This window comes from Chelon labrosus (assembly GCF_963514085.1).
Source record: "Chelon labrosus genome assembly, chromosome: 10".
Lineage (NCBI taxonomy): Eukaryota > Metazoa > Chordata > Actinopteri > Mugiliformes > Mugilidae > Chelon > Chelon labrosus.
This window is the reverse complement of record NC_140360.1, coordinates 15,918,263-15,941,205: the sequence shown is the minus strand read 5'-3', so window position 1 is coordinate 15,941,205 and position 22,943 is coordinate 15,918,263. Positions and strand designations below refer to the sequence as shown.

The following is a 22,943-nucleotide window of genomic DNA, read 5'->3' as shown; positions in this document are numbered from 1 at the left end:
GTAAAATAATTAGTTGGAAAGATATGCAAATAATACTGTGCTGTTTAAGCTGTGCTGAAAAAAAAAACACATTTAGCATAAAACATTGCGAACGTTTGGTTCTTCCTTATTATTGCTGCCATTTGAGCTAACAATCTGTGCAGATAGATTTGAGTTGATATCAAATTATGCTGCTGAAACATTGTTAAGTTGTGTATTTTTGTGTGTTTGTGTGTTGCATGTGTGTTGCAACGTGAAATGATTCTCCATCTTTATGAAAAATGCTTTTCTTCATTTTGCCCTTGTGGTTGTTTCTTTACTTGCTGTTAATGAGGTCTATTTTTGTTCAGCCCTTTATTTATCATCCAGCTTTTTGGGCCAAACATGAATAAATTTGCTTTTTCTATTATGTCTTATTTTGAAAGCTTTCACCGGAAATACAGGTGTATCACTCTGTTCGTCTTGACTAGCGTTTCAGTCACATGGTGCTGCCTAACCGAGAGCTGATGGAGCCAGATGAAAAAGGCAGGAGGCGAGCCCCTCCGGTTGCGCGTCAGCATCCCCTCAAATAGGAATCCGCTTCTGTCACTCCTGCCCTGCGCGCCGAGACACGGCCGACCGCAACCCCGAAACGACACTTTAAAGGCGAATTTCGTTTGGCATGCATCCTTATTTTCATGTGATGCCGGGGAAGAGGAGCGCGGTGAGGCTGTGAGGAGGCTGGAGCGTTACGAAGAATGATAGTGAGGATCAAGGCGCGCTGTCCCAGGAGAACTCATCTGAAGAGCTGGCCCTGAGAGACCGGGATGCTCCTCTAACGCACCCGGGGCGAGTGAGTATGATGCACCCGACCTCTTGTCTCTTTCATTTTTTATTTTATTTTTTTGTTCCACTTTGGCTACAACCTGGGCAGTTTTGGACAGTCCAAAATGCTTGCCCGCTAGTTGTCGCCTCCGATTTACGCCTTTACTCCTCGATCCCACCTGTCTGATCAATCATTCATAGCCTTCTAATATTGGCTGGGGGAAAGTTGTTCATCTGGATGCGGTGCACTTTCAGCCCGAACACACCTAATGCGTGCGCGCACCAAGGCTTAATGCCACGCAGTGCGTTTCAAGTGGGTGACTCGGGGGTCGATCATGTCCCTTTAAAGTTTTGATTAGAGTGAGCATGTGTTGCACAGTGCCGGCCACAGTGTTAGTGTAGAGGCTAATTAATAAAGCCCTTGTAAGGGGCTCTCCTATCATAGGCGCTCATCATTAATCCACTGATGGCCTGGAGGGCGTGGGTTGCTGTACGTGATGATAAGAGAGAGAGACCATGCAGTCTTACTTACACACTGTGGGGATGATTAATTATGGACTCAGAGCTGAGGAACTCACTGACTGTCAGGTGCGCAGGAACAGATGCAGGAGGATCAATTTTACATTCCTCCATTCACATGTGACATTGGAGATGTTCTCCTTTTAACAGAATGCAAGTTATACCCGTCCACTCAGATTATGGTTTTACAATTAGGCCGTCCGCTGTGGAAGGAGGCGATTGCTCAGTGATGTAGAAAACAGCATTAATCCATCTGCATATCTGATCCAGTCTGAAATGATTTTCTCACCTGCAATAAGCCACAGAGTGAAATCCTTGATGTGCTGCTAACTGTGTGGGTGTGAGCAGAACTTCCACGGCAGGCTCGGTGCATGTAGATGAATGAAATCCACTTACTATGCAGCAAAGGTTCCCATCTCCAGTGTGCACGCGTGTGTGTGTGTGTGCGTGTGCGAGTGTGTGTGTGTGTATTTCACCTCATTACACTCATTGTGTTGACTTAAGCAGGAGGGTCACCCCTGAGGCCCGTTCTCCTGCCTTATTGAGGAGTGATGCCCTGAATTACACCGCACTCGCTCTGATTACAGAATGGGAAGAGGCATTTCAGCTTGTGCGTCAACTTCACGAACCTTATTCCAGTGCTAGCATCGCTTTGGAATGTGATGTCTAGTGCGTGCATTACGCAGTCGTCGGTACGAGGCTGTCCCTCACTCGCTGCAAGTGTATTTCACTGAGAGGTGCTTAACTCTTGGATCTGGTATATTACAGATTTGTGGTGGAGCTCTGGCTCTGGTTCGAATCCCGGGCAATTACGTCCCCATGCGCTCTTTATTTGGGAGCTCCTCTATTCTTAGTTGTTCGACAAACTGACACACACACACACACACACAAAAAAACCTCTCACTTTACAGCCTGTGTGCTGCATTTCTCCCGAGGCGTCCTCAATACTCTCCCTGTGTATGTATTAAACATCAAGCATGTTGAACTGCAAGCGCTGGGCCGAGCACTTTAAGGCAGAGTCAGCCTTCTGTCGAGGGTGACAGAACAGTCAGATGGCCCCCACAGGGCAGAGAACAATTCCTGCTGCTGATGCACCCAAGGCGACAGGACTGGAGCGCTCCTTCCTCCTCCCTCCCTCCCCCTCCCCTTCCCCTCCCCTCTCATCCACCCTCCATCCCATCATCCCTTCCCACCTTCATCTCAGAGAAATGAAAAACACGTTCTCCCTGGTTCACTCGCGCACCTGCACAGTGTCTGTGCTCTTTCTGTCTCCCTGTCGCCTCTTACACATGCATGCATACACACATGAAGCATGTGCACCCTCTTTCATAAACGCACGTGCAGACATGTGCCTAAGGAATAATATTTATGAGTGGCTGTTTAGGTCATAAATCAAACCTGCTCTCAAACACAACATCACTGTACCTTCATACACACAGTAGCATACCAGCTAATATCCGCTGTTATGGTTTGTTTGTTGTACTAATCCTAGCAGCTACTGTTCTCTACAACACATGGATTTACATGTTCTCTTGGTTACACTGCTCTTCTGCCATAAAGTCAAATTTTATGTTTTAACTCTGAAGCCATGGCTGTGACGTTGTACTGGACAACTGCACTACATCCAGATGTGTTTCATACATTCTGACGCCTTTATGTCTATAAATAGAAAGGAAAAAACACGCCCCAGTGTAAAAGAATATAACACAACATCATAAATTTATACTGTGGAGGTCAAACATACAGAGATTCCATTTTTCGTGAGTCACAGTTCATTGTATAGGTTTGCCTTCTTAAAATGGCAACCGAATCTACGCAGGCTCTTGTCAAATGTACATCCAGCCCAGCTGTTTCAGTGATTTTGCAGAATGTTAATAACTTTTGTAATATTTCTGCTTGGAGTTTCTAAGCCTTGTGTGAGAATAACATCAGCGGATGCCGTCACCCCTTAGCCCGGCCCCAAGGACTTATCATTTAAAGAGGCTCGACACTATAGGGTGCCCCTTCCTACTGCACGGTAAAGAAGTGGGCCGCTGAATTTAAAAAATAAATTAAAAAATAAAAGAGAGCTATATTCAAAACTAAATATGTTAGTTTTCTAAAGTTTACTTCTTCCGCCTCAGGCCACAAACTTGTCATTCACCTCTTCATGGTTTCCCACAACCAGGACTGTATATCTTCTCGTATTCTTAAGTCATATAGCAGTGTTAACACACTCAGACTGAAACCAATGCAAATGTTGTGCAAAGGAACTAGTCTTTCTGCTACGGTCTGAGATCACTCGCAGTTGATACACTGACTAATTCATACTGCAGGTTCACCTAAGGCCCTGCATGTAGTGGTTGCATGTATTCTAGCAATGCCTAGCAGATGCTACCATAGTTCTTTTATGCAATGAAAACCAGGCACTGTAAGGAACGCTGTAAGAGAGCACTGCAAGACAAAATTACGTAGAGTTTACTATATGATTAAGAGTTGTAGTGTGCGCAAAACAAAATAGTACCCTGTAACTGAGAGAAAATGCTGGTGTGTTACAGGTTACCTGAGTTTCACTGAAATCTAAGTAGCGTTGCAGTTTTACTTCCTGTTTATTTGCAGACCTGAAAACGTGAAGTGGCAAAGGCATCTGTAAATAATCAGACAAATCAATTTTAAGTTGGCCTGAAATGCTCTGTGGTTTGATTAAATATTCCTTGTTGCTCAAATATTGCTAGAAGCTACAAAACAGTAAGTATCCACAAGCTTTTTCTAAAAGGCTGTGAGCCTATCAGGAGCTGAGAATTGAAACCAATCCTCTGTTTAAAGAAAACTACCTTCTTTTCTAGTCATACACTTTAAAAATGTAATTCTTTGTCATGCTAACGGAATGCGTCACATAGAGAGAGAGCGTCTGATGATGTGCCTGCGAGTGTGAATTATAATGTTTAGAGAGAGCTAACACGGCAGTTATTGAGGAGCTTGAAAATGCCAGTCATTGTCTGTGGCCTTTGGTTGTTTGTTAAAGGTGCAAAAGTGTGACGTGCGCTTTACAGGTCACGGCGCAAATGGTCCGTGAAGCCTCAAAGCGTGCATGTGCACACGCACGTGTGCACGCCAGCTGTGTGTATAGTAGCTCAGGGATTAGGCGGGGGGTGGTGGGGGGGGGGGGCGCTGTAGATTGGCCAGTCAGCCAGACAGATGTGCCCTAGCCTGGACTTGTAGTGCAGGGCTTCAAACTGGCCTGCCACCCAACATTAGTGCCATGGATCTGTGACCAAAGTGCTGCTGGCACCAAAACTCACTGTCTGCATAAAATGCTCTCAATTATTAATTCCATTGTGCAGGGCAATCGACGATTTGGAACAGAGGAAAGAAAGAAAGAAAAAAGGAGAGAGAGAGAATCAACAAGTAATGGTAATCGGGGAGAACTTATTTTTTTACGTCCGTGTTGTCAACTTATAAATAGTGACAATGAATAGACTAGATAAAAATGGAACACATAGGAATAACAGATAAAACGAACAAGATCCACGGACAACAAATTGTCAATAACAAATTATCCATGAGTGTTTGTCTATGAGTATATGTACTTAATAATATGACATTTAAACAAAAGGAAGATCACCGTAGCAACCACAGGTTAACACAGTAAAGGTGCAGCTGGCTGGTGATTTTTCAGATCCTCTTAGACACATGACAGTGTATATATATATTTTTTTTAATTCATACTCCAAATCTAACAACTCACACCACTGACATTTCAATACGTGCATTTAGCAAACAATTATGCGGAATCCTCCTCACTAATTGTCGAGTGCACCGGAGGATTAGTATCCATTGTATGCTCTAAATACATTTCGGGCTCAGCGTGGCGATAGCTTGCCATTAGAGCAGGAGCGCTGTAATTCATAAGTATTGATTCATCTCTCAGCAGCATTACAGTGTAATGTCCCTGAACTCAACTATATACAAGAGCAAATACAATAAACACCGAAAGTACAGTGATTCACACTGAGACGACGTGAACTTCCCATTAGTGAGAGAATCATAATATGAGAGTAATCAAATTATGTCCTTGTTCTGAACGTTGTAGCTTCATTATTTCATGTAGGTTATGTTTTACACACCAGCAGTGTGACCTGAGAATGGATATTCTCCTCTTTTCAAACCAGAGCCGGCGATTGTTGCTTCATTAACTTTGCTCTTCCTTTTGTAGTCGAGTAACACAGGTGCTCAACAGGTAATCCGATGTGTAGGAGAACAAGCAACAAGAAACCATACTAGTTCTCATCAGCAGGTCAAAATGTACTTCCTTCCGCCCTGAACTCATTACCATTTTGATGTGTTAGCCGTCTGGTAAAGGCGTATGAAAACCTTTTGATATGTGCATGTGTGTGAGGCTTTTCAGTTATCACCTCCACTCTCACCCATATATGCCCCTTCTATTTGAATTTCCTCGAAGAGGCTCGAAGGTAAGATGCTCTGTGCTTTGTTAAAAGTTCGCTAGGTTTTTATGATTAGGTAAAATCAGATGATTAGCTGTATGTCTAAAATGTAATATTAATACATGAGAGACACCAGCTGGAGCTAGGACAGCATGCCGTTATAGATTAAATGCAGGTATAGTTACAGCAAACTCTGTTTAGCTGTGGTGGACAACTTAGCATGTGGTCAAAAGGCAGTCGTGGATGGATATGATAACCAGCAAAAATGTTATTTCGTTTGAACTGAGTTACCATTTGGGTCACTGTTTTAAATCTTTTAACTCTTAGTCACCTTAGGAAGTTTGACCTGACCTTTTCCAGCACTGAGGATTCATGACACTGTGGTCATGCCACACATGTCAATCAATATCTCAGGCTTTACAGCGAAAGCCTTACAGATATACAGTGCAGCAATGTACTCTGCATCTGTGACAATACAAAAGGAGATAATTTAGCTTGTCACTGTTGAACTTTGCCACTTTCTGAGGGTGGAGATGTGTTTATACCAACAACAGTTTAATTGGCGCAAACACAGCGATTCTTCTGGGCCTCATTAGCAAGGACGGGATGCGCTTTCCTGTCGCGCCTCCGCTTTGTGTTGTACGCCGTTAGATTGGCATACTAACATAAAAGAGCCGCCTTGCTCTAGCTTTAAGAAAGAGTGTTGCGTAACCCTTCTTCATGCTCTGATTTGCGTCATACCAGCGACTCGCTGGCTACAGGTGTGCTACTTCAGACGTTGCCTCACGCTTCTTAATGTCGGTGTCTGTCGAAACACCCAGACTGGCAGCAGTCCAGATCAGCAGCTTACACTCGCATGGCAAGTGGCATCAACCAGGAAACACACATGCACTGAGTATTTGGCCTCCTGCATCAGCGCACGGAGATAATTTAATGATGCCGTGATGTGCTGGAGCTGGTTTGCAAAATAAAAACCCTTTTGTGAGCGAATAGCTCAGCAAGAATTAATTCAAAAGTAACTATCAGCTCACAGACTCCTAACTGTTCTCTATAATTTATCCTGTGGCTTTGACAATTGTTCTAATGCTGTCGTGGACAGAATGTGTCCTGTTATATGGCGATGAATTGCCTATCAAGACTCATATGAGGACTGAGCAGAGCAGACGAGGAGCACGATGCATGATTTAATGCTATGCGCATGAGTGTGTTTGACTGTGAATGTATGTGTCTCTGCACCTTCCCTAAGCAATCTGTCTTGGTATTTGCACGTTAATGTATGCATGTATTTGTATGTTTTGCCGTAACTGGCAACGCAGTCGTGGCGTGAATGACTCTTCCTGTTAGAGACACAGAGAAGGGAAGCGCAGTGTGCTCTGGCGAGCGAGTTCACCTTTGCAACGGTGGCCGCTTATCGATTCCTCCGACAGTCGCACAGGTGTTGCTGATGGAAGATCTGCCCCTGCGCTCAAAGAACGCGATGACAGTGGGGCGCTCGTGCTGACTGTTCTGTTTATTTATTCATTAACAGACGGTTTGCTCCTCAGCTCTGCCTCTGAGGACGGGTTTCACCTGTTTCACCTCTTGAGGTTTGAGATAGCGGTGCATTCGGCATCAGATCGGGCTCCGGCGTGCGGGATCACGCAGTGCACACACTCGTGCACATCCACCTCGCCCCACTGTATGCTAACCATGAATGAGTGAGATGGCGGGGACAGCGAGAGCCCGGAGGAAGAATGGAGGGTGGAGTCAAGGGCTCCGGGGACCATGGCAAGACAGATCCTATATTGATTGGTTTAGTAAGAGAATCCTCAGGCTTTTAGTGGTGCTGCTTAATAAGAGTGGCTTGTGGAAAGAGAGATCACATCGGCCGAACTCCACTCCAGAGGCTGTCTTTGGCTTTAAAGAGTAGTTCACAGCAAAATGAAAACATAAACAAGAGGGGGCTAACCCATTTTTAATTACCACACTCAAATAATTTGAGAAATATCTCTACATAAGGGTTAGAGTCAAACATGTTGACTTTTCTATGAGGTCAGTTGTACTGTTCAGGCGTTCAGACAGGGACCAGAGGACCTGATGTTGAGCACACAAGTATGTGATCTTCCCACCAAATCAAAACCCAAGCAACTAAATGTATCCGTCTACCTATCACATAGTACACCTCAGGATCACACAAAAAGAATCTCTGGATCTTGCAGTTGGTTTGTGCGCCTCTTGCAGCGTGGATGGTGTGGTTTTTTTTTTGGGTTTTTTTTTGCACTGACATGCTCTCTTTTTTTTTTTGCTGCATGCGCCCTATCTGTCTGTCTCGGTTTTAAGTCAGGAGCCTGGCTTCAGAGAAACACTGAGCTATTTCAGGAGGCAGCAGATTGTGTTAGGCACGGAAGCGAAGTGACACAACTGGGGTTGAGATTTCTCAGCGTCTGAAATCCTTGAAAATGTCTTTATTTAGTTCTTTACTCCCCCGACACCTTGCAGATTGCACCTAGCCCCCATCAGATAATGGGTAGCTATGGAAGCCAGCAGCACGTCAAAGCCTGAAGAGAAACTACCGCGTTACTCACAAGAGCTCTTTTATGTTCAGTTGTTGAATTTCTTTTTTAATCAGGAAGACATTCATTTTCATTTTTGATTGTAACTGGCACAAATATATCTATAGTGTATATGCGGTATGTCTTCACTTTGAGCGTAAGTGAAATTTGAAGACAGCTAATGTAACTTTGAAGAATTTGCAACATATATTACTTTGTGTGTCTTACGGAGAGAAGAGCTGGGACTATTTTTGGGCCGTTTTTGATCATTTAATTTTATTATTTATGTATTCACCTCCACATGAAAGGGAGCTGAGGTCCCAAGGGGTCTCCGTCTTTTTCCCTCTCTCACTTTCTTTCTTTCTTTCTTTCTTTCTTTCTTTCTTATGTGCACCAATCCATATTTATTTAGCCATTTGCTGCCTTGTTTTTTGTAAATATCACTTTTTATTATTAGATTACATTTGGTTGGATCCATACGTAGCTGGTTCCAGTGTAAACTGACACCTGTGTGCAGTTTTCATGTGCTCGCACTTGTTTAGTGAAAGCACCTGCTGTTTGTCTGCTTCAGCTGCCCATCAGATCGATAGCAAGCCGTGTGCGTCGCCGTGGTAGCCGTCGTGAAATCTTTGCCAATCCAATTAACCAAACCGTGCGCTAACCCAATTAGCAGAACCCCAGCACTGTATTAACCCGACTTACATGAGTACACGCATAGATCTCACTGGCATCAAACACGCAAAGCCAGCAGGTCATACGTTCAGTGAAATCAGTACTCATGCCTTGTTTGCTTCCTCCTTGCTGAGCATTAATGCATGTGAAATACTAAGGCGATGGAATCTTTGTTCTTTTTTTATTTTTCTTGATTGGAATTAAAACGCTTGAATCTTCAGGAATGAAGACCCGAATGTGACAAGTCGACTGGCTTAAGTCGTTAAGTCAGTCATTGCTGTGCAGTGGATAAACCTCGTTTATCCACTGCACAGCAAATCAGGATCAGCTTTTATTACTACTGTATGTGAACACAACAAATCATCGGTCTTCATACACTTACGCTGAAATAGTTCAGATGTAACATGAGCAAGAATATGGGCAGACAGGACTAATATGTACACAAGTATGTGAAAGAGACAGGTGTGTATACAGTGTACCTATACATCAATCAGGCATAATAGTATAGGCCTCCAAAACAGTTGTGAGTCATCAGAGAATGGACATGGGCGTTCTGAGGGTGTCCTGTGGTGTCTGGTAGGTGACAGGATGTTAGTGGGGGTCTTTGGGTCCTATGGGTTGAGGGGAAGGGGCTTCTGTGGATCAGGCTTGTTCCAGTACATCCCACAGATACTTGATTAGTTTGGGATCTAGGGAATTTGGAGGCCAGGTCAACAAGGAGTGCTATCAAGGAGTGTCATTGCTATGGGGTGGGGGTGCCTGGTCTGGTCTAGGTGGGTGGTACATGTCTACTTCTCCTGTTAGTGGTTTTAATGTTGTGGCTGGTCGGTGTATATATGAAGCTGTAAGACAAACAGTGTTTTTGACTGGATATACTGTATGTTTTAGCTTGCATTCTGTACAGTGGCAACATGTATGTGTTGCGCATTGATATTTTGATTAAGATACGTTTCAGGTATTTTAGAAACAGTGTAATCTTTACGCAATATTTGTACTTTTTTGGAATTGATTTTTTAACTGTGAAATGTCAGTGGATATGTTTTCATGAACACAATGGACTCCGATCTGGTCCAATAGGAAGGAACTGTCAGTGGGATTTAGAGGGGTCGGTGCACAGCCTAACAACCACGTAAATGCTTCTTATTGTAATTGTACAGAATACATTCTTTGGTGGCATACTTACCACACATGGGGTAAAGATCACGTGGCTGAACTTCCGGCAGGGACAGAAACAGCAAGTTGTTCAAATATCAGTGTCCACCTTGGTCGTCTTTTTATTTTAATTTTTTTTTATTAATTAATTCGGTGTTGCTTCTTTTGGTATTTTTCCAGCAACCCCCCACCAGGCGTAACCGAGTGGGAATGTCTGAATAGAATGGTTTTTAACCGGCTTGAAGAAATAGTGTTCCTGCCTGTAAATGTAGTCATTGTCAGTAAATGGTACCTAGGTTGGTGTTAGTTTAGGCCGGAAAAAAATCTGTATCAATAGCCTCGTTGCCTGAGAGCTGCTCTTGCTAAGAAAACTTATATAACCACAAGGCCGGCACAACCAACTTCTCCCGAGTATTAAAAGCAAATTTCATTGAAGGAGTGCAATTTGTATTTGATAAGCCTCAGTAGCTAAAACCAAGTATGTATATATAGTATGTCCATGTACAGTGAGACCTGCCTGCTCTGGTTTGACCAGTTCTGAACGGGACTTTTAACATGGTCAGTTAGAAATAGCAACTTACGATCATGTCCATCCTTTACATCTTCCACGGCTCCCCCAGCCAAATGACCTGAAACAATGATATTCTAACTAACAGCGGTGGATGTCAGCTTTAAGGACCACTTATCATTTTCACTGTTGCAGTAGGCATTTCAGCTGGATGGAATTAGTCATCTGTGACTTTTCTACTGTGTGTCAGTGGCTGTGATGTAGCGTAATGGATGAGCGGGCGTAGTAACTTGGCAGCAGCTCCACTGGAGTGGAGGTGTGAGGTAGGTGGCCTTGGACAAGACGTGTAAAGAAAGGCGGCATGACTCACCTAGAGAGAAGCCTGCATACTCCATTGACGAGCATCCCACAGAGCTCGCTCTCTCTCTCTGTCTCTGCTCCATCTGTGGCGCTGTGTAGGACAGTAAGAGAAAGCAGGCGAGTGATGGGAAACATGCATGTAGGTTAACATTTCAGAATTCACCTGGGGTAATGGTTTTTCCACAGGCCGCCATTGTCGGGGCCGACCTGGCTTTTAAGACTGAGTCAAATCGATGGCTTCTCCGTCTGAGGCTGGGAGGAGCAGGGGAGCCTCGCTCTGTCTGCACTGCCACGATAACACTGCTCAATGGGCACTAACCACCTTTCAAATGGAAATGGAGCATCCAGTGAAATTAGACACAGTCATCTGGATGGTACTTAGTACGGGGCAGTGAATGGGAGATGGTAGCACGACGGTTGAGGGTGTGTCACGCTCTGACTTTGTTGTGTCAGAGCTCAGATTTTACAGAGCGTTTGAGGTTCACTGTGTGCTTTCTTTGGGGTTTGATAAAATGTACACACCCAAAAAAAGAACACACTAACAGAAATTGTGTTGCACATCGAGGCATGTTAGGTCGGATGCAAGCTTGCAAGTGCAGAGAGTGACTCACCCAAAACCATGGGGGTGTGTGCTACAGAGAGAGTGCTAACTTACAGTATACACTCATCGCAGTGCCAGTCCGTTCTTCCTGTGTCTCCCCCTCTCTCTCCTCTCCACATCCACCGCTTCCCACCTCTCATCCTATCCCTCATTAGCGTGCTTGCAAACACACATGCGCACACAGACAAACTCAGACAAAGGGGGTGGATTCATAAATTGCTGACATAGAAAGCGAATGCTGTGATCAGGTTGAGTACTGGCTCAATCCTGTAAACCCCCTAGGGACTGGTTTAAAATAAATCGCTCATAGATTCTGCCTGCCTTAAAGATTAAAGTGGGGGACTTGTCTGTGTGTGTGTGTGTGTGTGTGATTTTTCTAAATGTGAAGTTTGTCTATGTGTGCGTCTTTGTTTCTGTGCATGTACAGTACCTGTAGCCTGTGTGTCTGTGCGAGAGTTACAGAATGTAAAGGCGATGAAAAGAGCCGTTTGGTGGGTGTGCTGTGGTAAAAGGTTGCACCGAAGTGTTGACATGTGAAACTGCTCCAATTGGCTCGCCGGATCTGTCCTCAGGGAAATAAGGGCAGCAGCACAAGCTGAGATAGGCTGCCACTGATATAGAGTCATGTGTCTGTCCTATATGTGCACGTTGTCACGTGTTATGAGTTAAAGATTTATGTCTTGAGATGCAGCCAGTGTGCAAAATGTGCAGATATAGAAAACAATTCTTCTTCAAATGTCTCTCCACTCTACAGCAATGATTGTTTTATCTTGGGGCCTGGGATTGTCTTGTCTTCCATGTGCATATGTGAACATAATGTCTGTGTATTGAATGTGTTTGTTCAGGTCTCCTTATGGTGTCAGGGGTGATAAATGGACTCTAGGGGCAGCAGTCAGCAGCTGCTTGTGGACTCACGCCAGCATACGCTGAACCACGGCCTTTACGCTCTACGGTGTAAAGGTCTGTGGTTGAGTGGGTGTCTGCCCGTGAACCACGTACATGTACAGTATTTTACAGTGTTGTGGGTCTGAGTCCACCCGGTACTCTACTTCACATAGCTTGCCTTTTCTTTCAAGATTAAGGTTAAGGATAGGGTGTTATGCATGTGTCGTTAGGCCAAAAGCCAGAGTTGTGACGCTGAAAACTTCACCTGTGGTTTAGTCTGAAACTTGCTGTGCCTGTAGAGGCCACTGTACCCAAAGTTTAACCTTAGCCCGCTGCAGACCAACTTCAGCTCAGTTTTATACCAAAAACTTCAGAACAGATTTATGTTATTTATATAACGGTTCTGATAATCTTCATGGGAGACATCTTGACTCATCACAGTAGGACCAGAGCAGCTGTAGTAATGACGGTTGTGTTTAACGTAGAGGTCCTATCTTTGTGCATTACTTCTGCTTACTGGGACACTTAATAGAACTGAGCCGTCAATAATACCCCGGCCTTCCTCTACTGAACCAAGACAAGATGTCTGTCATGACAAAGGTCTAAAAAGGGACATGTGATCAGTTTGTAAGTAATTTATTAAATAAATAAGCTGAAAAGGAGCTAAAATGGCAAAAGTATAATATGACTTTATCAACTACTGAACCGTCACAATTACAAGTACACGTATCGTGATGACATAAGGTTGTCGGGAAGATAGAAAAAAAGAAAAAGCTGTTGGTGTCTTTGTTTTGCTTGCTGTGGTTTATTGGTGGAATTAAATTCATTATCAGTGTTACGAATCAAGTCATGTGACCGCCGCCAAAGGTCTCAGGACGCAGTGTAATCATTCACTGGTACTTCAAGGAGTAACAGTATCTTAATATGTCATTTAAGAAATCTGTAGTGCTGTATGTATAAAAATAAATATCAACCATCTTTGTTTGAATACGCCTTGTTTGAGCTCCTTAGACACCGTAGTGGGTGTTGACACACTGTACAAGACTTACAGTATAATCAAACCCCCTTCCGAGGCTCAACGGCAAATGGTGCACTGATACAAAGTTTCAGGTAGCGTTCAAGTGCAGTATTCTGACAGTAGGTTTGTTGTTTAGGTTACAGAGTGTAGCGAACAGAAGAGTAACACATGTGGTTCCAAACCACAGATAAGCAAGTCAGATGTTAAGTGATAAAACAACATCCCCATTACGTGCAAACTGAAAATGAACAGGTATCTCTAACAGCCTGCAAACGTTGGGCTTGATTTCACGACCACAGGCGGAAAACAGCACATGGCGCTTAAAAATGTCCCCTTGTGCAGAGAGGGTGAACACCACGGTGGCTGAGTTTCGGTTTTACTTGCAATTCAAAAAGTCTTTTTTCTCTTTGTAACCGTTGATTGAGCTAGAGAGGATTGGAAGGTGCATAGTTGGCTTAGAGAGAAGATAAGGGAACTAATTCCTTGCCTCTTCTCCTTCTGCTCTTTGATCCCCACCTCCCGCTTCATATCTCTTTGATTGCCATGTTTATGACAGCTCATTTTCCTTTTCTCCTCTTGCCCCTCTCCTCTCATATCGCGTGGTGTGGCATGTCAGCAGTTCATCTTCTGTCGGAGGTCTCCTCCTCACACGCGCACGCCCAGGCTCGCGCAGAGACACGCACGGGTAGAGCGCACGCCGAGACTGAGAACGAGACGCGCCCGCCTCCACCCTCACAGGGGTAAAGTGAGTGCACCAGCATCCGTGATGAATAATTGAGTTATCTGGCTCCGCGCAGAAATAGCAATCTCCCCACATAAGTGTGAAAACATCACTTGCCACCCGAGACCTGGGAGCTGGTGCTGCCATGTGGGTCTACACATGTATGCGTGTGTGTGCTTCTGTTTGCATTCGTGCTTGTCTGACGTTTGTTGGAACATTTTTATTGGAGTTTTTTTTGTATGTGAACGTTTTTGAGGTGGTGCAGTCATTAGAATTTGTGACTTATGAGATCGTGACATAAGCTACAAACTAGTTCCAGTGTTTGTGAATTTAAAAATAAGGGGACACTGTCACCAGAATCCCACTGTCACCAGAATCCCACTGTCAACCATTACATCGTTTTCTTTCATTGAGTTGAGTAGTGATTGTGATCCCCTTGGGCTGTCATGAAAGATTTGAAGAACCTATAGCATCTGGGATGATTTTGAGTCCATTTTGAACACAATAAGCATTTGGATCTCACAGAGTACAGGACACATAGCCTGAAGCTTAATGTCTCTTTTATGTTAGTTTGTGAGCTGCTGTTGTACAGTCTAATGTAATCCTTTATGATCTTTATGAAGCTTCTAATGCACTCAAAAGACCCTGTGCCTATTCGACATTGCTATAATTTTGAGTGCTAGTTAGTTAGTGGGGTTGCAGTATTGAATTATTGAAAGGTGTTTCTAAAATTTGTCCTTGTCAATGCAGTTACTCTCTTCAGTTGTGCTGTCATTTAAGTCACACATAAATGAATCCTTGACACGGTTCTTACAAATATGTGAAGCTAAATATTTTAGCACCAACTGCCAATTCTAAGAGCCAGACCTATTTTTTTTTTTACAGTTCGATTGTGGCGGCAGCATCTCGGGAGATTATCGCAGCCGTTTAAATCCTCATAACTAGTGTTATTGGTGGAGCTTAAGCATTCCGTCTGGTCTCGGCGACGACTGACCTGATGTAAATCAGCTACGAGGCCCGGCGCGCGCCCTCCGCGCGAGCGGCTCCCGGGAGAACCTCTGACGCAATGCGAACGGTGAAGCAACAAAGCTGAGGGAGCAGAATCGCAGCGAACTGACAAATAAGGCCAAATTTGACAGGCGAATCCTCAGAGCTGCGCCACAGTTTGACAGATCCTTCAGCAGAGGAGCAACGAGCCAACGCCCTTCACGGCAGCACCGTTCTTTAATGCTATTTCATACCACTACAGGAGAAGCGACTGCATAGTTGGAGGAGGCATGAAACTATAAACCTTACATCTCATATTTGATGCAATTCAGATGGATGTTATCCTTCAGTTAAATGGTGAGGTTAGGTGTCGACAGAAAAAAACATTATAAATATATATATATATATATTTATCAGTAATATGTATGGGCTTGGTGGTAGACAAACAGCTGTTAGGTCTGAAAGCTCAGAGCTCCGTTATGGGGAGACAGCGGCAGATTAAACAGCAATCCTACTGATCCAGCCCACACACGTACCATCCCCACTCCCCCTCCCCCCTCACACACACCCACCCACATTCATCACGGCGAGGAGGTGCCGCTACAAGTGACCACTTTATCATCGGCTAGGTTGTAATTTTAAAGAGCCCTGGTCTGTGCGTGTGACAGCGTGCTGCCATAATAGGTAACCACCCTGGGAAGGGGGGTGTTGGGGGGGGGGGGGGGGGGGGCTGAGTGCGTGGGGTTAAATCTGGGGCAGGCTGTCCCTCGATGGGCAGCTTCAGCAGCTGCTAGATGAGGTCGAGATGCTGGGATGAGCCTGACGTTATCAAGACGCAGGTATTAAGAGACGATGGCGCGCCGTGAACAAAACTGGCAGCTGCTGGCATCATCGCGCCGTTACGAAAGTCTTTTCGTGTGTTTGACAGCGTGCTTGAGCTGGCGTTTTTATACTGCAGCGAGAGGTTTAGCAACAGTGTGCAGTTTGGTTCCAGGCTAAAAAGAAGCGAGCTCCAAGCCACCGGTCTCCGCTCCCTCTGTGTTTTCTACGGGGTTAAGAGTCTTTAGTGTGGAAATCGTCATTAATCTGCTCAGTGCAGACGAGTCAAACAGAGCTGGGAATATCAAAACATGTAGGGAGAAGTCTCCCTGGATCATTTGAAATCCTGTTTGGATGTTTCACCACATTGCCTGCTAAGAGATTGAGCCATGCCTGCGCCCGCTCTCCTGCATCTGTCTCACCCATTCTTTTGTTCTGGTGTCTTCCTCTCTCTCGTCTCTCTCTTTTCCGCTCCTTCTTTTTTCTGACATTCTCGCTGCGACTTCTTCTTCTTCTCTAGTCTGCCGGTCTCTCTCTCTCTCTCTCTCTCTCTCTCTTTCTTGCCTCTCGTCTTTTTGGTGCCAGCTGGGGGATTGGGAGGGTTCCTCCAAATTGGCACACAGATGAATAATGCATCTAAAGCAAAAGCAGAGAGCTGGGGTTGGATATATCTGTCTGTCAGACTCTTTCTCTGTCTAACAGTTATGTTGGGAGTTCGGCTGATACTTCTGAGGAGAGAAGAGATGTTTGTCGCTCTTTACCCTGCCTCCCATTTACTTTTCCTTCTGTCATTAACTCCTTTATTCCCAGCAAATGTGAGCATGTATGGTCACGGAGCAATAAGAGTATCCCGCAACCATCGCACTGATAACACGATGGGAGAGATTCTCGGATTTTTTTCCCTGCTCCTAGCTTTTGCTACAACGTGCATACATAATGCATGTGTGGCATTTTGATTTCATTTGATTCTCTGTCGCCGCATGCATGAGTGTGTGTTTCTTGCTATTCCCAAACTGCAGCGTTGAAAAGCAAACTGCACTAGTGAGCATGAGCTCACACTAGAACCATCATTAAAGTAATGAGCAGGAAGTTAGCACTGAAGTCAACCATAAACAGGGAGACTCAGAGGGACAGTGGGGAAGTGGGAGAGGAAGAGAGGGAGGGAGAGAGAGAGAGAGAGAGAGAGAGAGAGATCCCCAATCCCATAAGGATAAATCTTAAATCCTGAATGTTGCTTCTGACTCATTCTGGTTAATTAAGTCGAGTCAAGTGAGAGGAAAATAGGGTCTTGCCTTCCCTGAGTGTGTAGGATCAGCACTATACTGTATTTGCGGCTTACGAAGTCTCTCACTGGAACTGTCCTCTGTGCACTCAGAAAGCAGCGGATGGAACAAACTGTATCTAGTCTATTCCTCCTATTTTTATTAGCTTGACCTGCAAAGGCTCTTTATGCACTGAAAATCTCACACGCGCTTCACATTAGGTCTTAAATTTACATACACATGAAGAGTAACTGCTCCCATTCAGCATTGGGTTTCAGGCTATGTACACTAACAGTTTCATTTATCACACTTTATCATTTAACACCCATTTATGGGAGATGCTATCTGCTGTGCACATCCTGCACTTAGCAGTTAAAACACACACACACGCATCCAGCCCGCAACTAAAAAGAAACAAAGAAGTCTGTTGAGCAACCTTTGGGATTTTCTTTTGTTGTATCACGGTGGAAAGATTTCGCCATGCGACAATGAGGCAAACAGCTGAAATGTCAAATTCTGTGTAACTCCCAAAATAAAACAACACAAGGGTTGCCGTTTGAGGACATCATAGGCACTCGATCGGGTGTGGAACAGCTAAAACACGCAGTTCTTTATACCCAACAGCAACCGGGGTAGAGCTGCCAACTGTCCTCTGCTGAGAATAGAGGAGACTGGCTTTTATAAATGTTTTTTTTTTTTTCTGTGGAACGTTCTCTAACCAAGTGATGTTTTTTTTTTCCATACCCGTCGTCATCACAAATGTAAATGTAGTTCACAGACATGGAGGGTTTTAAAATCAAAAGCAAATCACAATACAAGTGACTGCAGTCCTATGAGACAACCTATAATTTACTTAAATATAATTTAGCAGAGCTGCAAGCCAAGCGAAGGAGATCTTGGTCGACTCTTCATCTTATCAGTTTAAAACCTGATAACCATATTAGCCCAAATGAATTATAAAGAAACCCAAAGCGCTGTTATTTGCAGCATATTAGATCATTTTAATCTACTTATTTTATGCTGAAATGGTAACAACAGACCAGAGCTGACCTGCGTGCACCTGCCTGTACTTCTGTTCAAAGCCAAAAACCTTTAATATGAAACTTGACAGATCCTCCTGACTCAGACGAATTAGTCTGCTAGTGTGTCATGTTGGCTTTTGATCAGTGAACTGCAAACTGCAGTTTGCAAAGTTTACTCTCCACTTTTTGGTCATGCTTTTTAAGAAAACGCAACCGCAGCAACGACTTCTTTGACACGGTGTCAATTTTCTCTGTAAAAGTTCAGCAAACATTCTGCAGCCGTTAAATAACCGATTCCTAGCAGTCTCTATCTCTGGTCGACTGGGAAACTACATCTCTACAAATTATATAACACAATGTGAAGGATCACTAAAAAAAATATGTTATTACTACTTATCAAATGGAAAAAAAGGTGTTCTGTGATGCATTAAGTCGATATTTAGTGCCATTACAACCTTATACTATTATCTTCATGAATCCCATTCTCATTTCCATGTGAAATGTATTTTAATATTAGGCTTAGTTTATGTCTTTTCTGTAATTTTCCAAGATTCCTGGGAAATCTAGTTTTTACAAAAGGTCCCTCAGTACTCAAATATTTCCTGGATTTCTAATTTTGAACAGATTAGAACACATTTGCTGCTCTTGTGATTTTTTACAGGCGTGTGATGATGGTGTATGTTGACTTGACTAAAAATAAATGACACTGGTGTTGGCAGTGGCAACGGTAACACATCACCCGATGCCACACTGTGTGATTTGAGTTGTTATGGAGTAACATAATATAATTACACATCTGTGTCACATAGTAATGAGCTTTGGACACAGAAAAAAAAAAATACTTTTGGTCCTTGGGGTCGGTTGGTAATAAATATATGACATCACTGGACCACAAAGTGCACAAATAATGTACAGCAGTATAAGAATGACAAGACAGTATTACAGCTGTTATCATATTTACAGTAACACTGTGATTTAGATAACCCTTTCCCTTGTCACTTAATACGTTCACTCATTAAGAGGGGGATGCTGGCAAAAGCTTTTAGCAGACTCCAAATCATATTAAATATTATGGGATTAGAACGTTAGTCCGGGACAAATAGCTCAGCAGGTTGTGTTCACTTGGTCTGTTATGTGACCGCTTGTAACAGGTCACTCTGGGATAGGCATTAAACTGCAAACTGAATTTCCAAGTACCTGTGCAAGGTCTTATTTCTCAGCGTGTGAGGCTTAGAGATAGACACTGCAGCTTATGGCAAAAAATGTCAGAGGGTTAAGCCGTGCACCCCTAACTGTCTCTCTGCCTCCCTCTCTCTCCCTTTTCACTGCTCTGTCTCCCCATCGCTCCGTGTTGTTATGCACAGTGCAGCGGTGTCCCGCGGGGCTGGAGATTGCCACGGACATGATGTGGTTTCTCGTCTCCTCTCAGCTGTAATGTGCTGTACTACAGGCCTCTGATGAACTTGCCTCGCAATGTTTGGGCGACACGTCGTCCTCCGCGCGCGCCTCCTCCTTTTCGACGGCGCCATTTATTTCCACCCATCGAAAGATTACGTGCGCGTCGATGACCGATCTTCAGATGGCGTGATGAATTGATTCGAAGGTGCGGCGTTAAGAGGGCAGACTGTTTTTACAGGTGGATGTCGTTGGCCTTCAATGGATGTCTTGGTTTACTGAGCGAGAGCAGAGCGTCACAATCACACAGAAACGCACACATTCATACAGCAATCTCCTTATCTCTGAGGTTCACTCCATTGTTGCTGTTGATAATAATCACTTAGCTGGATGTGTCCTAATGTGATGGCAGAGACTGAATGCCGTGCCAAGAATCATGACAGGGACGCATCAGCCTTGCGAATGTCTGGCTACAATTACGAAAATTGCATGAATGTGGGCTCTAATCCAGTGTGGCGAGGAAAAGGGGGTTTTTGAGGACGAGGCTTTATGTGATAAGTGCACAAAGCTTTGGCCGGGAGATACAAAGAAGAGCGAACCGATAAGTGCGAGGCTGAATTGGAAGAAATGTGCCGCTCTCAGGTGAGAGCAAGGTCATATAAGTTACTTAGTGACTGTGGAAAAATACGTGCACGTTTGTGGTATTTAGCGGGAACTTAAAAGCAGAGAGAGACAGCCACATCATGTGACCACATCAAAGATAAAAATAAACTTCTCTGGAAACTCTAAAAATAACATGCAGACATGTATATGAGCACATTTCAGAGATCAGAGATCCACCGACCTTCTGATGCGCTGACCCGTTTGCGGCACATATTGAAAAGATGTACGTTGAGCGAAATCAACTTGATCCACAATGTATCTGTATTAAAGAACTTTCTCTGATCAATTAGAGAAATTATCTAGCTGTGCAGATGGTTTCCATTTATGTGCTCAGGTTGAGAGATATCCATCTCTGAGAACCAGCGTAGTACGGAGGAGAATGCATGAAAGTGTGTTTTTGCTGCTGAAAAAAAAATGGGAGAAAACGGCAACATGTCATTCTGGGAAATATCCCCTCACTGTCAACAGTTGTCATAGCGACTATTTGTTAGGCTGACAGGGTATGTAAACAGGAAGTAGATTGGTAGGTAGGTTGGTTGGTTAGCTGTGGACCACGGCCAGGACCGTGACGCTCTTGCCATTTTTTTCTTTACAGTTAATTGTTTTTGCAGCACTTCATTAAACGCTAGTCTCTCAACATCTGCGTATATCTTCGGCTATGTTTTGCCACCTTGAGACAAACAGTTTGCGACACATAAAAATAATCCCCCCCCCCCCCATAGGTGCTGCTGGAAAGCCATGTTGAGACGGTGATGGAAATATGGTCGGTTAGTTTCATCCAGCTGTTTTCACGCAGGCGATTGGAAATGATTCTGAAGATTATGCGAAATGATCGCCGTCTGTTCAGGTAACTGCGATCTGGCGGTTATGCAATAATTGTGGCAGGCGCAACTTTTTAACTGATTTAAGTCTGTGTGTGTGTGTGTGGGCAAATTGGACCTATTAGCTTTTAGCTAAAGAACCCACAGATGTATTTTGAGGTTTCTCAGGCAAATTCTGGAGTTTCCATGACTTATGAGTGGTCTTGTGATTGCCAGTTACACATAATGATATGTAAGTTTTAGCGAATCAAAAAAAATATGCAACCTCTGCATAGCTAGTTATAGTTCACTTGCAACAAAAACTATATGTAGCTGTTATTAGCCGAACATATTCTGAGCAGACAGGTTCTGGTAATATAGTGCAGGTGCATAGTGTAATACGTGTTCATGTGCACTGGTGACGGATTACTTGATGCGGAGTAATTCAAATACATTCATAAATAGGATTAGAAAACAGAATAGGGTGATATTTTGACTCCATCAACCCGACTGACCGTAATATGTCCAGAGACTGATGCTTAAACAAAGGCAACTGAACTCGTTTGGTTTTCTTGAAGACATTCCGAGGGGCTTCTTCAGTTCTGACTGGCGGGGGAATTTTATCATATGAGTTTCAGGTGGGCACCACCCACAGATGTTCCTAATAAAAACCTAAACTCCCCACCAGTCATTCAGAGCTGAAGAAGCCACTTGGAGAATGAGCGAAAGGTCTTCGAGAAAACCCAACAAGTCTAGACGCATTTGTTTTATTTTATGTTTATCTATTAATACCATGACGTGACATATTAACCTAATTTGTTTTTTTACCTCCATTATGCGTCTGTGTTATTTATGAATCGTGCCAATCAGACGTGACAGTAACTAGTGAATTGGTGTAAGGGAACCGTCTGCTGCACAAAAATAAGAAGAGCAGCGTCGTTAATTCCACATGACTGCAGGGAATCACCTGTGAAATGCTGAGGTCAACCTTAATATACCTTTTATATACTCAGCCTCCCCAAAGCCGCCCAGTTTATGCTTTGTGCAGCATTTGGCCCCATTGGTATTGAAGTCGGTTTTGTTCTGCTGCTCTGCTCTTTCGGTAAAAGCTACCCTGCACGGGAAGCTGAACTGACATTTCTCGACCATCGAGAGCATTAACATTTTATGACAACTCGTGATGTAATCCTCAACGTAAATAGATGTGTAAAAGTCATCCCAGAGACGTAGCCGAATCGGATTACGCTAAAATGAAAGGGATCCCGGCGAGATATTTTCATAGTCGCAATCATTGTTCATAAAATAGCTCTGTGGTAATTAGTTGTTCGTGTAAGTCTCTAATTAAACAGTTAACACATAAAAACCGTAGTATGTAGTAATTTGCATTAAAAAGAAAAATCAGGATCTGTTAAATCATTGCTGCTTTTGTCAGATGATGGATACGATAAATGCACATCTGAGAGAAACTGAATTGTGCTCCGTTAAAGCAGTGCGCTGAGAAATTAAGGGCACACTGCTTTGTCTCAAAAACAGATTTTGTGCACAAGAAAAATGAGCTGATTTTCAGCTATCTATTTTAAGCAACTGAAGGGAGAATCTATAATTAGCTTTAGCTGAGTGGATATCGCAAAATAACAAGTCTGCAGACTCCGCTAGACCCCATTTGTTGTACATTCTGGGGTTAAGCAGTGACATCGGTTTGACTTTCCCCTTCAGAGCGATTGTGTAATTCAACGACTGCTGTTAGATCTGCAGCACAAGAAATCTTGCGTTCTGTGCCGCGCGTGTGTGTGTGCGTGTGTTTTGGTGTGCGCCGCGTGT

General features: G+C 43.8%; 1 protein-coding gene across 1 annotated transcript in view; it reads left to right on the top strand.

Annotated features, from left to right (window-relative positions):
• Window positions 1-358: 358 nt before the first annotated feature.
• LOC311494133 (uncharacterized protein) overlaps window positions 359-22,943 on the top strand; it is a 40,309-nt gene continuing 17,724 nt past the window's right edge. The window contains exon 1 of the mRNA XM_084553028.1: window positions 359-811. The gene's annotated coding sequence lies outside the window, so the exon portion shown is untranslated. The remainder of the gene's footprint in view (window positions 812-22,943) is intronic.